The sequence below is a fragment of the Chrysochloris asiatica genome, unplaced genomic scaffold (genome assembly GCF_000296735.1).
Source record: "Chrysochloris asiatica unplaced genomic scaffold, ChrAsi1.0 scaffold00008, whole genome shotgun sequence".
Classification (NCBI taxonomy): domain Eukaryota; kingdom Metazoa; phylum Chordata; class Mammalia; order Afrosoricida; family Chrysochloridae; genus Chrysochloris; species Chrysochloris asiatica.
The window spans coordinates 8,734,900-8,747,916 of record NW_006408526.1 but is presented as its reverse complement, the minus strand read 5'-3'; positions in this window follow the sequence as shown (position 1 = coordinate 8,747,916).

Genomic DNA, 13,017 nt, shown 5'->3' with positions numbered 1-13,017 from the left:
GACATTCACACTAGAAAGGACAAGCAGACTGGAACAACCACAGTGACAGAAGATACACCTTCAAAGAAAGATCATCAGGATAAACCCAAAACAAAAATGTCAGCATGACTGGCTACTATAAGAATAAGCAAGCTGTTTGCCAGGAATACATCAAGGCTAGCAATCAAGTTCCTTCAGGACAAACCCCCCTCTAAGACTGAAATTCAAAGGGAATACACAAACAAGTATGTAAGCTTGCTGGCGACCACATTGGTCTACTGGTGAGTAGAAGAGGTGGAAAGGCATCAATAAAGACATGGGCTGAGTTCAACCCCAGTCCATTGAATCCCATTGGCCTGAAGTTGAGAGAAATAAGAGGAAGGGCGGGTTGGTCCAAAGTGTGGGGAGACCTGAGGACACTTGAGCCCATGGACAAGGACTTAGCCACAGAGAGCTAGGGCTGAGAGAGAAGCATCCAGCTGATATGAAGTGAGGGGAGATGCACAAGAACACCCAAACTTGCATAGAGTACCCTTTTGACCTAGTCTAGATGACTCGATAATCAGAACTCAACTAGAGGAAAATTAAAATTAAAAAAAAAAATTTCTTTTGGATAAAGGAAACAAGGGTAACATTTAACTTCAATTTGATGAACCTGACCTATACTCAGAGCGGTAGTTACTCTAAATACCAACAGAGAGGGAAAGTCTTCACATCAAGTATCAATGCTATCCACTCTGCACACAGGGTAGATAGGAATGAGCAACTTAGACACTGGCTACCTAAAATGAGGGGGCAATTAAGGCACGAAGTGACTGGTTTTACAAGGTTTCAAGAGAGAGTTTAGTTTAAGAGTATGGGGGGACTGAATAGCTATCATCTTGTCTAGATGGGTCTGGTGAAAAGAGATGGGGATAAGATTCTTAATATTCAATAGTAAATAATTGCTATCATGACTAATTGCAACTGTCACAATTATAAAGGTTGAAGTTTTGTAACAAAAACAGGGGAGTGGTTAATCTTACAGTCCAGAAACAGAGGACCCTAGGACCATCGAGAGAGAAGCACACAAGCAGAATGTGGGACCTTATCCAGAGAAGCAGCAGTGCCAGAGATGGAGGCAGAGCTGGGGGCATGGAGAGGGGGAGTGGCTGAGGACTCTAGATTCATGGAATCAGAAGAGAGGGACTAAGAGCTGTTGGCCAGGAGAAGACTTGCAGAATGTGCCCTTTGGAGATGTAAATTATTATATATGCCTGGTTTGTTTGTTTGTTTGTTTGTTTTTTAAAAAGCTAAAGTGGATAGAGAGAAATGCTGTTAACTGATGGTACATGGAGGGGATTATAATCATTGTAATGAAACAAGGTGTATGATTTGTGGAATATAAAACTGATGATATGCCCTGTAAACTTTCACTCAATCCACAATAAAAACTTTAAATAAAAAAAAAAATTGTATCCCACATTATGTCAAACTTTTTTCTCTTTTGTAATAATTAGAGTATACTTTCTCCTCACTTATTGACTACCTCTTTAACTGATACATTGCATTTCTGACATTAGTAAAAGCTCTAATATCCAACTATTTGCACATGAACAAGGTACATCTGGTAGCAATGAATGCCAAGGTGCAGGGTAAAAGTAATGGCGGCCGTGATGGTCAAGGTTATGTGTCACCTTGGCTGGGCCACATTCCCAATGATTTGTCTGTTATGATCTAATGACATACTTTGGCAGTTATATAATGATGTAATCTAGCAGCTATGCAATGATGGAGTCATCCTCCATTTTGTGGTGTGATGTAGTTCTCCTCCATATTCACATGCCACTGATTTCTCATACTAACCTGGTCTTTGGAACATAACCATGTTGAATAATGAGGAGAAAGTGTATTAATAACTGTCTCTCCAATCCTTTCATGAATCAGGGTCAAGACTTTGAGAAAAGATATGGGAAGTATATGCACTATAATAAAAACTGGCAGAGGAACAAAGATAATTGAAGTTAACTATCTAAGACAGTACAGTAGAAAATCACTTTAATTTCAAACAAAAATAAAGATACAGGAACTGGGTTTAGAAGCAGTGATAGGGACTGAAAAAGAGAGAAATGTGGGCAGTAGGACTAGACTGTGGCAATAAATAAGTAAAGGATCACTATACATTGAGTGGGGAGTCCTGGTGTGGTACTGTGGACTAATGCACTAGACTACAAAGTCATTTGGACCACAAAGTTGGTGGTTCAAGCTCACCAGACACACCTTGGAAACTCAATACAGGGTAGCTATCAGTCGGAAACCACTCTACGGTACTTAATAACACTAGCAACATATACTGAGGAGCCGTGGTGACACTGTAGGATAAGCACTGCTTACCATAATAGCACCACACCAGGACTTCTTCTCAATATTATAAATGTGAAATAAATAAAAGAAACCTTTTATGTTTCATATATTATTGTAAACTTAAAATTATCATAGTATGTTATTTTAACCTCAGATGAGGCTTTCTGCTCCCGTAAACATTTGTAGCCTCAGAAACCCTGTGCAGGGTCACTATGAGTCGGAACCGACTCCACGGTACTTAACAACCACAACAACATAATATTACTACTGATCTTTTCAACTTAATGAAAAAAGTGTATTTGTTTCTGGAATTTGATCTAGAAAAAACAAGTACCACTTAAGTTTCTAACGAAAATGAGATTGTGGTACAATGTCAGATGTTGTTGTTGTTAAGTACCATGTAGAAGGTTACGATTCATAGCAACCCTGCACAGGGTTTCCGAGGCTGCAAATCTTTACCGGAGCACAAAGTCTCCTCTGTCTCCTGCTGAAAGGCTGGTAGGTTCGAACTGCAGCCTGATTCGTAACCACTACGCTACTAGAGCTCCTTGATAATGACAGATATTGTTGTTAAATTCCCAACAGGTATCTACCCACTTCTAATCCTTTCTAAAAGAATCCCAGTTCTGTTCCTGTTTGGTAGTGAAGTATGTAGAGCAGAGGACACAGCTGTCGAAGATGAATCACAATTTTAGAAAACCAACTCATTGCTGTGTAGACTATTCTAATTCATAGAGACCCTATAGGATAGAATAGAACTGCTCAATAGGGTGTCTGAGGCTGTAAATATTTACAGGGTAAGGCCAGCTCATCTTTCTCCCAGAGAGTGGGTGTTGGGTTTGAACTGCCAGTTTTTTGGTAGCAACCCAACACTTAATCTACTATACTACCAGAGCTCCTGAATTACAATTAATCTAATTAAACTCCCCTTTGAAATGACTGGTTTAGTGGTGGGCAGAAAACACACTCTTAGCCAATACGTCTTGATAGGTTGTCTATGGAATATTCTTCTGGGTTAAGTTTTCTTCCCTCCTTTAAAAAACAAAAACAAAACCAGCAGGAGACTACTTATTTCCAATTTTAGTGGCAGTGAATGTGAGGCTCAGGTACCTGTAGCTTTAATAGCTATCTTTGGACACTAGAAGACAAGGAAGACATAAAATCTAAGATGAGCAGACTGGAAAGAAGGAGAGTCTGGGACCTTCAGGACATGAATGATCTACTGAATAAGCAACTGTAGAAATTCTTTTCATATAAAAGAATACACTTCTACTACATAAGTTCAAAGTCCTGGTGTGGTGCTGTGGGTTAATGCACTGGATAGCAAAGTCAGCTTGATCTGCAAGGTCGGTGGTTCAAGCTCACCAGCCGCTCCTCGGAAGGCTTGCTAAGGGTCAGAACTGACTTGACAGCACTTAACACTACATAATTCCAAAGAGCTCCCATAGCGTAGTGGTTATGAGTCGGGCTGCTAATCTCAAGGTCAACAATTCGAAACTACCAGCAGTTCTGCAGGCAAAAGATGAGGCTTTCTGCTCCTGTAATCCTGTAAGTCAAGCTGACTTCACAGCACATAACAACCAACCAACTATATAGGTCCTGGTGTAGTGATGCAGGATAATAAACTGGACTAGCAAGGTCAGTTTGAACCTCAAGTTTGATAGTTCAAACCCACCAGTCACTCCTCTGGTGTACACGGGGGTCACTGAGAACTGGAACCAACTTGCAACTTGATGTACCTAACAACAAAAATAACAACACAAATTCTATAATATACATCTTTGTTGTTGTTGTTGTTAAGTGCCGTGGAGTCGGTTCCAATTCATAGCGACCCTGCACAGGGTTTCCAAGGTTGTAAATCTTTACGGGAGCAGAACGCCTCATCTTTCTCCTGCGGAACCACTGGTAGTTTCGAACTGCTGACCTTACAGTTCACAGCCCGATTCATAACCACTATGCTACCAGAGCTCCTGATACATCTTTATTACAGTGTTATTCAATAGATTCACAACTTTATATATAAGAACTTTATATTAGTATACTTTCATTGTTCCCCCACATGAACTTTGTTATTATGTCATATACATTTTGCTTTTACATATATTAAAAGCCCATTCTAGATTGTTATTATTTTGTTTACACATTTTAAGAAGTTAATAAAACAATTTTTTAAATATAGTTAAAATATCCATTGCACTTCATTATTTGTATAGATCTGTATTTTCAAATCGTCAAGTAAAAATTTTACCTAGCAAACATGTCTAACAAAAACAAAGACAAAATAAAGACTACTTCTGAAATACAGAAACTGAAATAATTCATCTTAAGTAGACCTATAAAGTAGCACTCATCTGTTAGTTTGCCATTCTATAGTGGTTTGCATGCTGCTGTGATTCTGGAAGCTATGCTACTGGATTTTATATACCAGCAGGTTCACCCATGGGGGACAGGTTTCAGATTAGCTTCCAGACTAAAATTGACTAGGACTACTTCTGAATATTTAGTCACTGAAAACCTTATGAATCGCAGTGGAACACTGTCAGATACGACCAGAATATTGGATATTGAAACATGATGAAGAGCACCAGAATACTGTTAGATATAGCACTGGGAAAAGAGAACCTATGGTTGGAAGGCACTCAAAATACGATTGGGGCAGAGCTACCTCCTCAAAGTTGAGTTGACCATAATGATGTGAATGGAGTAAAGCTTTCAGGACCTTCATTTATTAATGCGGCACAACTCAAAATGAGAAGGAAATGCTTTAACACTCATTAATAAGCCAGACAAGGAATGTATGAAGTATGAATCTAGGAAAATTGGAAGTTGTTAAAAGTGAAATGGAATGCATAAACATCAATATCCTAGTCATTCTTGAGCTGAAATGGACTGAAATTGGCCATTTTGAATCTGACAGTCACATGGTTTACTATGCCAGGAATGACAAATTGAAGAGCAATGGCCTTGCATTCATCATCAAAAAAAACAAACAAACATTTCAAGACCTATCTTGAAGCACAATGCTGTCTGTGATAGTATAATATCCATATACCAACACAGAAGACCAGTTAACACAACTATTATTCAAATTAACACACAAATCCCTAAAGCCAGTGGTAAGGAAATTGAAAAAAATCTACCAACATCTTCAATCTGAAATTGATCAAACATGAAATCAAAATGTATTGATAATTACTGGTGATTGAAATGCAGAAGTGGGAAACAAAGAGGAAGGATCTTGGTGATAGAAATAATGTTGGAAATCAGATGTTAGAACTTGCTCACTGCAAATAATTTTTTAAACAACATAAAAGAAAATTACATCCTTTTGGTCATTTAAATGAATATATATTTTCTGTGTGTTTTGTGTACATTAAAAAAAAAAAAAAAAGAGGAAATAGTGATAAGTACTGTTAACCATAGAAGAATCAATGCTTTTGAGTTATGGTGTTGAAGGAGAATATTAAAAGTGCCATGGGCTGCCAAAAGAACCAATGAATCTGTTGGAAGAAGTGCAGCCAAAGTGCTCCTTGGAGGCCAGGATGGCCAAATTTCGTCTCTCATACTTCAGACATATTGTCAGGAGGGACCAGACACTAGAGAAGATATCATGTTTGATAAAGTGGAGGGTCAGAGAAAAAAAGGAACACCCTCAGCGAGATGGATTGGCTGGGTGACAGCATCAATGGGCTCAAGCATGGCAACAATAGTGAGGTTGGCTCAGGACCAGGCAGTGTTTTGTTCTGTTGTGCATAAGGTCACTATGAGTTGGTACTGACTGGATGGCACCTAGCAACAACTGTTAAGCCATGGTGCATGGAGGGGATTATAATCATTACAGTGAAACAAAATATGATTGGCTGAGTGTAAAACTGATGATCTACCCTGTAAACTACCACTCAATCCACAACAAAAGCTTTTTTTTTTTTTTTTTTTAAAAGAGACAATTATAGACCTGGACCTCACCAGATGGAATACAAATTAGCTACATCTGCATAAAGAGATGGTGGGAAAGTTCCATATAATCAGTGAAAACAAAGCCAGGGTAGACTGTAGAACAGTCTCAATATCTCATATACAAGTTCCGGCTGAAGCTAAAGAAAATTGAAACGAGTCCACAAGAGTCAAAATATGACCCTAAATTTAGAGATCATTTCAAGAACAGATTTCATGCATTAGACACTAATGACCAAAGATCAGAAGAAATGTGAGATGACACCAAGAACAATACATAGGAAGAAAGCAAAAGGTCATTAATTAGACAAGAGAGAAGAAAAAGATCAAAATGAATGTCAGAAGAGAATCTGAAACTTGGTCTCCAGTGTAGAGATGCTAAAGCAAATGGAAGAAATAAGGAGGTAAAATAGAAAGAGCTGAATAGAAAATTTCAAAGGACAGTTCGAGAAGACAAAGTAAAATATCATAATGAAATGTGCAAAGATCTGGAGTTAGGAAAAAAAAAAGAAAACAAAACAATGCAAGAACACACTCAGCATTTCTCAACCTGCAGGAACTGAGAGGAAAATTCAAGCCTCGACTTGTAATATTGAAGTTTTCTTTGGACAAAATATTGAATGATGCAGAAAGCATGATGAGAAGATGGAAAGAATACATACACAGAGTCATTATATCAAAAATAAATATATGCTGTTCAACCATTTCATATGATCAAGAGCCAATGTACTGAAATCCAAGGTGCTCAGAAGGCATTAACAAAGAACAAGTCACTGGGAATTGATGGAATAGAAATTAAAATCTTTTGAGAAACTGAGGCAGCCTGGAGGCACACACTCATCTATGCCATAAAATTTGGAAGACAGCTACCTTGCCAACAGATTGGATGAGATCCATATTTGTGCCCATTTCAAAGAGGAGACCCAACGGAATGCGGAAATCATTAATACAATTTGCAAGTAAATTTTTGTTAAAGATAATTCAAAAATAGCTGCAACTATACATTGAGAGAGAACTGCCAGAGGTTCAAATCTGATTCAGATAAGGACATGAAATGAGGGATATCATTGCTGATGTCAGATAGATCTTGGCTGAAAGTAGAGAACACTTTCGATTGTTTGGATAATGACAAGCTATGTACAACAATGCAGAGAATGAATATTCCAGAAACATAAGCACACACTTAATTGTGCTTATGAGGAACTTATACATAGACCAAGATCAAACAAAACAAGAGAACATTGAATGGTTTTAAATTAGAAAAGGATTGCACCAGGGTTGTGGTCTTTCACCGTATCTATCCAATCTGTATACTGAACAAATAATTTGGGAAGTTGGATTATGTGAAGAAAAATGTGGCCTCAAGGTTGGAAGAAGACCCATTACCAACCTGCAATATGCAGATGATATAACCTTGCTTGGTGAAAGTGAAGATAACTTAAAATACTTACTGATAAAGATCAAATATCACAGCCTTTAGTATGGGTTGCACTTCAATGTAAATAAGACAAAAACCCTCACCAATGGACCAATAAATAACATCAAGATCAATGGAGAAAAGATTGAAGTTGTCAAAGATTTCATTTTGCTCAGATCAACCATCAACACTCATGGACGCAGCAGTCAAGAAATCAAAAAATCTATTGCATTGGGCAATTCTGCTGCAGAAGACCTCTTTAAAGTGTTGAAGAGCAAAGATGTCATGTGAAATTTGGACATGAATAAAGACCATAGAAGAATTGATGCATTTGAGTTATAGTATTGAAGGAAAATATTAAAGGTACCACGGACCACGAAAAGAACAAACAAATCTCTGTTAGAAGTACAACCAGAATGCTCCTTAGAAGCTAGCATGGCCAGACTTCATCTCTCATAGTTCAGACATACCAGTCCCTGGAGAAGGACATTATGCTTGGTAAAGTGGAAGGTCTGCAAAAAAGAGAAAGACTCTCCATGAGATGGATTGGCATTGTGGCAGCAGCAATGGGCTCAAGTGTAGTAACAATTGCAAGAGTGATGTAGAACCAGACAGCATTTCATTGTACACAAGGTCACTATGAGACAGTCCCGACTCAACTGCACCTAACAGCAACAGACCTGAATGCAGTACAAAAACTACTACTCTTCAGGTAGAAGTAAAGCCAAAGATGTCCGTCTTTAATATTCCAATAAAAAAATCAGTTGTATTTCTATACACAATCAATGAACATTGCTGTTTCTGTGTGCCTTCAAGTAGGTTCCGATTCATAGTAACCTGTTATAAGGTTTCTGAGGCTTTTTTTTTTTTTTTTTAACCTTCACTGGAGCAGAAAGCATCATCTTTCTCCAGTAGCGGGTGGCGGGTCTAAAACTACAGACCATGTAGTTTGAAGTCCAGTGCTTGTTATATCAATGAACACTGTGAAACAGAAAGGGGGGCATTATTCAATCCATAATAGAGGTCATATAATTATGCCTAATTTCTGTTTCATAGTGTTCATTGATATAACAAGTCCTGGTGTGGCACTGTGGGTTAATGTGTCAGACTGTAAAGTCATTTGAACTGCAAGGTCAGTGGTTCAAGCTCACCAGCTGCTCCTTGGAAACCCTATACAGGGTCGCTATGGGTCAGAATTAACTTGACAGCACTTAATAACAACAACATACTTGTAGTGGGGGAGCATGGTGGCTCCATATGATAAGCAATCAACTGCAAGCCACAAAGTCCACAGTTCAAGTCTGCCAGCCACTCCATGTTGGAAAGATGAGGCTTTCTGCTCCCTCAAAGATTTAAAGCCTCAGAAATCCTTTCCTTTTCCAGGGATAGGTACCTCTTGATAAACTATCCAAAGTATGTGAGACAAAGTCCTGCCATCCTTGCATCTAAGAGCCTTCCGGTTGTACCTCTTTGAAGTCAGATTTGTTTATGCTTCTAGAAGTTCATAGTACATTCAATATTCTTCATCAACACCATAATTCAAAGGCATCAATTCTCCAGTCTTTTTTCTACATCCTCCAGTTTTCCTATGCCTATAAGGTAATTGAAAATACTATGGCCAGGGTCAGATGCACCTTAGTCCCCAAAGTGATATCTTGGCTCTTTAACACTTTAAAAAGGCTTTATTCAATCAGTTTGAGAGTCTTCTTTGCTTTCTTTCTCTCTCTCTCTCTCTCTTTTTTTTCTTACTTTTTATTGCAAGCTGGGTGAAGTTTCACAGATCAGATCATTTTTTCATTCAGTAATTCATACACATTTTGTTTCGTCTCATTAATTGTCTGCAGTCCTCACAACATAGCATCACTTACTCCACTTTGTTCTTGTGCTTCCTGTTTCCATCCCCCTTTCTTTCCAAACCCTTCTGAACTTCATACTTGAGAAAATGCTGCCCTTTTGATCTCAAATGGTTGATTATTCTAAGGTGCACTTATCTTCCTAATGGTATTGTTCTTTTATAGACCTGGCTATAAGGAGCTCTGGTAGCGTAGTGGTTACAAATTGGGCTGCGAACCTCAGGGTCAGCAGTTCAAAACAACCAGCTGTTCCACGGGAAAAAGATGAGGCTTTCTGTGCCTGTAAAGATTTACCACCTTGGAAACCCTGTACAGGGTCCCTATGAGTCGGAACTGACTCCACGGCACACAACCACCACCACCATTGTTTGGCTGAAAATTGAGTCATGAGGGTGAGTTCATTTCCAGACCTGAAAGGTGATTAGGGGCCATTGTCTCAGGAATCCACCAGTCTCTATCTGACCAGTGAGTCTGGTCTTTTTTCTTCTTTTTCTTATGATTTTGAGTTTTGTTCCACATTATCCTCCCAGAACCTTCTAATGTGATCCCTTTCAGAGCAGTTGGTAGTGGTAAGCTGACACCATCTAGTTCCTCTGGCCTTGGGGTTGTGGAGACTGATGTTCATTAGTGGTCCATTAGTCCCTGCGACTAATTGTTTCCATACATCTTTTATCTTCATCACTCTTGTATCCTCCATACAAGAAGAAGGAGACCCATAGAAGACTGCTTTTAAGCTTTGAAGACCCCAGTCACTACTCATCAAAGTAGGATGTAGAACCATGTTATGCCAATTGACTTTGGTGTCTACTAAGAATATAGTCCTGGGTCCCTCAGCCCAGTGACTAATTTCCTCAAAATGTTTGGCTGTATCTAAGGAGTTTTCATAACTGTCCCCAGTATGCTCCACTATATTTATATAGTCAATAAAACACAGATGTTCTCTGATTTCAGGCTACATTCATCTGATATCAGTGATGAATCTTCCATGTGCTCTTCTGAATCCAGTTTGAATTTCTAGCAGATTTCTATCAAGGTACTGCTATAACCATTTTAAAATTATCATTTGCAAAATTTTATTTGCATATGTTATTAATGATACTGTTTTTAAATTCCCACATTGTGTTTGTTTACCTTTCTTTGGAATGAGCACAGATATGAATCTCTTCCAGTCAGTTGGCCAGTTGCAAATTTCTTGGCATAGACAAGTAAGCACCTCTAGCACTGCATCCGTTTGTTGAAACATTTCAATTGGTATTTCGTTAACTCCTGGAGCCTTGATTTTCACCCACACCTTCAGGGTAGCTTGGACTTCTTCCTTCAATGTCATTAGTTTTGGATCAGAACTTTAGAAATGATTGCGTGTGGACCAAATCTTTTTGGTGCAGCAACTGACTCCATGTATTTCTTTAATCTTCTTTTGATGTTTCCTATATTGCTCCTCAGAGGCCAAGAAGACCAAACTTCATCTCTCATACTTCGGACATATTGTCATGAGGGACCATTCGCTGGAGAAGGATATCATGTTTGGTAAGGTGGAGGGTCAGAGAAAAAGAGAAAGACCCCCAATGAGATGGATTGGCCAAGTGGCAGCATTGTTGGACTCAAGCGTGGCAACAGTAGTGAGGTTGGCCCAGGATCAGGCAGTGTTTTGTTTGGCTGTGCATAAGGTCTCAATGAGTCCATACCGACTGGATGGCACCTAACAACAACATCATTTAATATGTTTTCCAAAGAATCCAATATTGTAACTTGAGCCCTGAATATTTTTTCCTCATTTTTTTCTGCTTGAGCAATGCAGAGTATTCTTTCCTTTGGGTTTCCTAACTCCAGATCTTAGCACATTTCATTACATTACTCTGTTTTCTGGAGTCTCCCTTTGGATTCTTCTTTCACCTGTTTTATTTCATCACTTCTTACATTTGCTTTATCTTCTCTGCATTCAAGAGCAAGATTCAAAGTCTCCTCCTCTGACACCCATTTTGGTCTTTCTTTCTTGTCCTTTTAATGTTCTGCAAAGTCTGTTTGAACGGCAAGGTCGGCATTTAAAGCTCACCAGCTGCTTCTCAGAAACCCTATACAGAGTCAGAACCGACTTGACAGCACTTAACAACAACATATTCAAGGTTATATTTTTGTGGTATGTTTTAATTTTCTTCAGTTTCAGTTTGAACTTGCATATGAGCAACTAATGGTCTTTTCTGTGGTCAGCCATTGGCCTTGTTCTGATGGTATTGAACTTCTTCATTGTCTCTTTCCACAGATATAGTCAATTTGATTTCTATGTATTTTATTTGGTGAGGTCCACATATATTGATATCTTTTATGTTGTTGAAATAGGTATTTTCAGTGAAGTAGTAACTGATCTTGAAAAATTCTTTCATGTGATTTCCAGCATCATTTTTATCATCAAGGTCCTATTTGACAACTATCAGTCCTTCTTTGTATTCAACTTTCACATTCTAATCACCAGTAATTATCAATGCAGCTTATATATTTGATCAGACTGCTGAAGTTGTTAGAAATCCTCAATTTCTTCATCTTTATTATTATTGGTTGGTGCATAAATATGATTAATAGTTGTATTAAAATGCCTTCCTTGTGTTGTTGTTGTTGTTAAGTGTTGTTGACTTGATTCCGACTCATAGAGACCCTGTACAGGGTTGCCAAGGCTATAAATCTTTACGGGAGCACAAAGCCTAATCTTTCTCCCACAGAACAGCTGGTAGTTTTGAACTGCTGACCTTGAGATTAGCAGCCCGATTCATAACCACTATGCTACCAGAGCTCCTTCCTTCCTTGTAGGTACATTTAAAAAGTAATTTAAATGAATCTTAGATCAAAATGTAAAACCTAAAATTATAAAACCAGAGGAAAGAGTAAACTCTTTTTACCTTGGGTTAAGCAAAGATTTTTTTTTTTTAACTGCAATACTAAATGAAATCCATAAAAGTATAAATTGATATAGTAGATATTATTCATATTAGAAACATCTGTTCTTCAAAGGATACTGTTAAGAGAACTTACATGTTGTACACCAAAAGAAAATATTTGCAGGTCATATATCTGATAAGTCTTGTATCAAAATTTATAAAGAACACTCAAAATTCAACAATAAGAAAACAACCAACCCAATAAAAAAAAGTGTGTGTTCTCGGCAGGGGGTGGGGGTGGGGGACAAAATATCTGCATAGAAAGAAGATCCGGACTCAATAAAAGGGGAGAAGGGCCAAAGATATCAATGTGAAAGAAAATACATGGGCAATGAATAAGGACATGAAAAGATGACTGACAGCATTAGTCATTAAACCATAAGCCACTGCTGTTGAGTCAATTCCAACTCATAGCAACCCATTAGTCATTAGGAAATGCCAATAAAAACCACAATGAGATATTACTACACACCTATTGTTGTTGTTGTTGTTAAGTGCCGTCGAGTCAGTTCTGACCCATAGCGACCCTGTACAGGGTTTC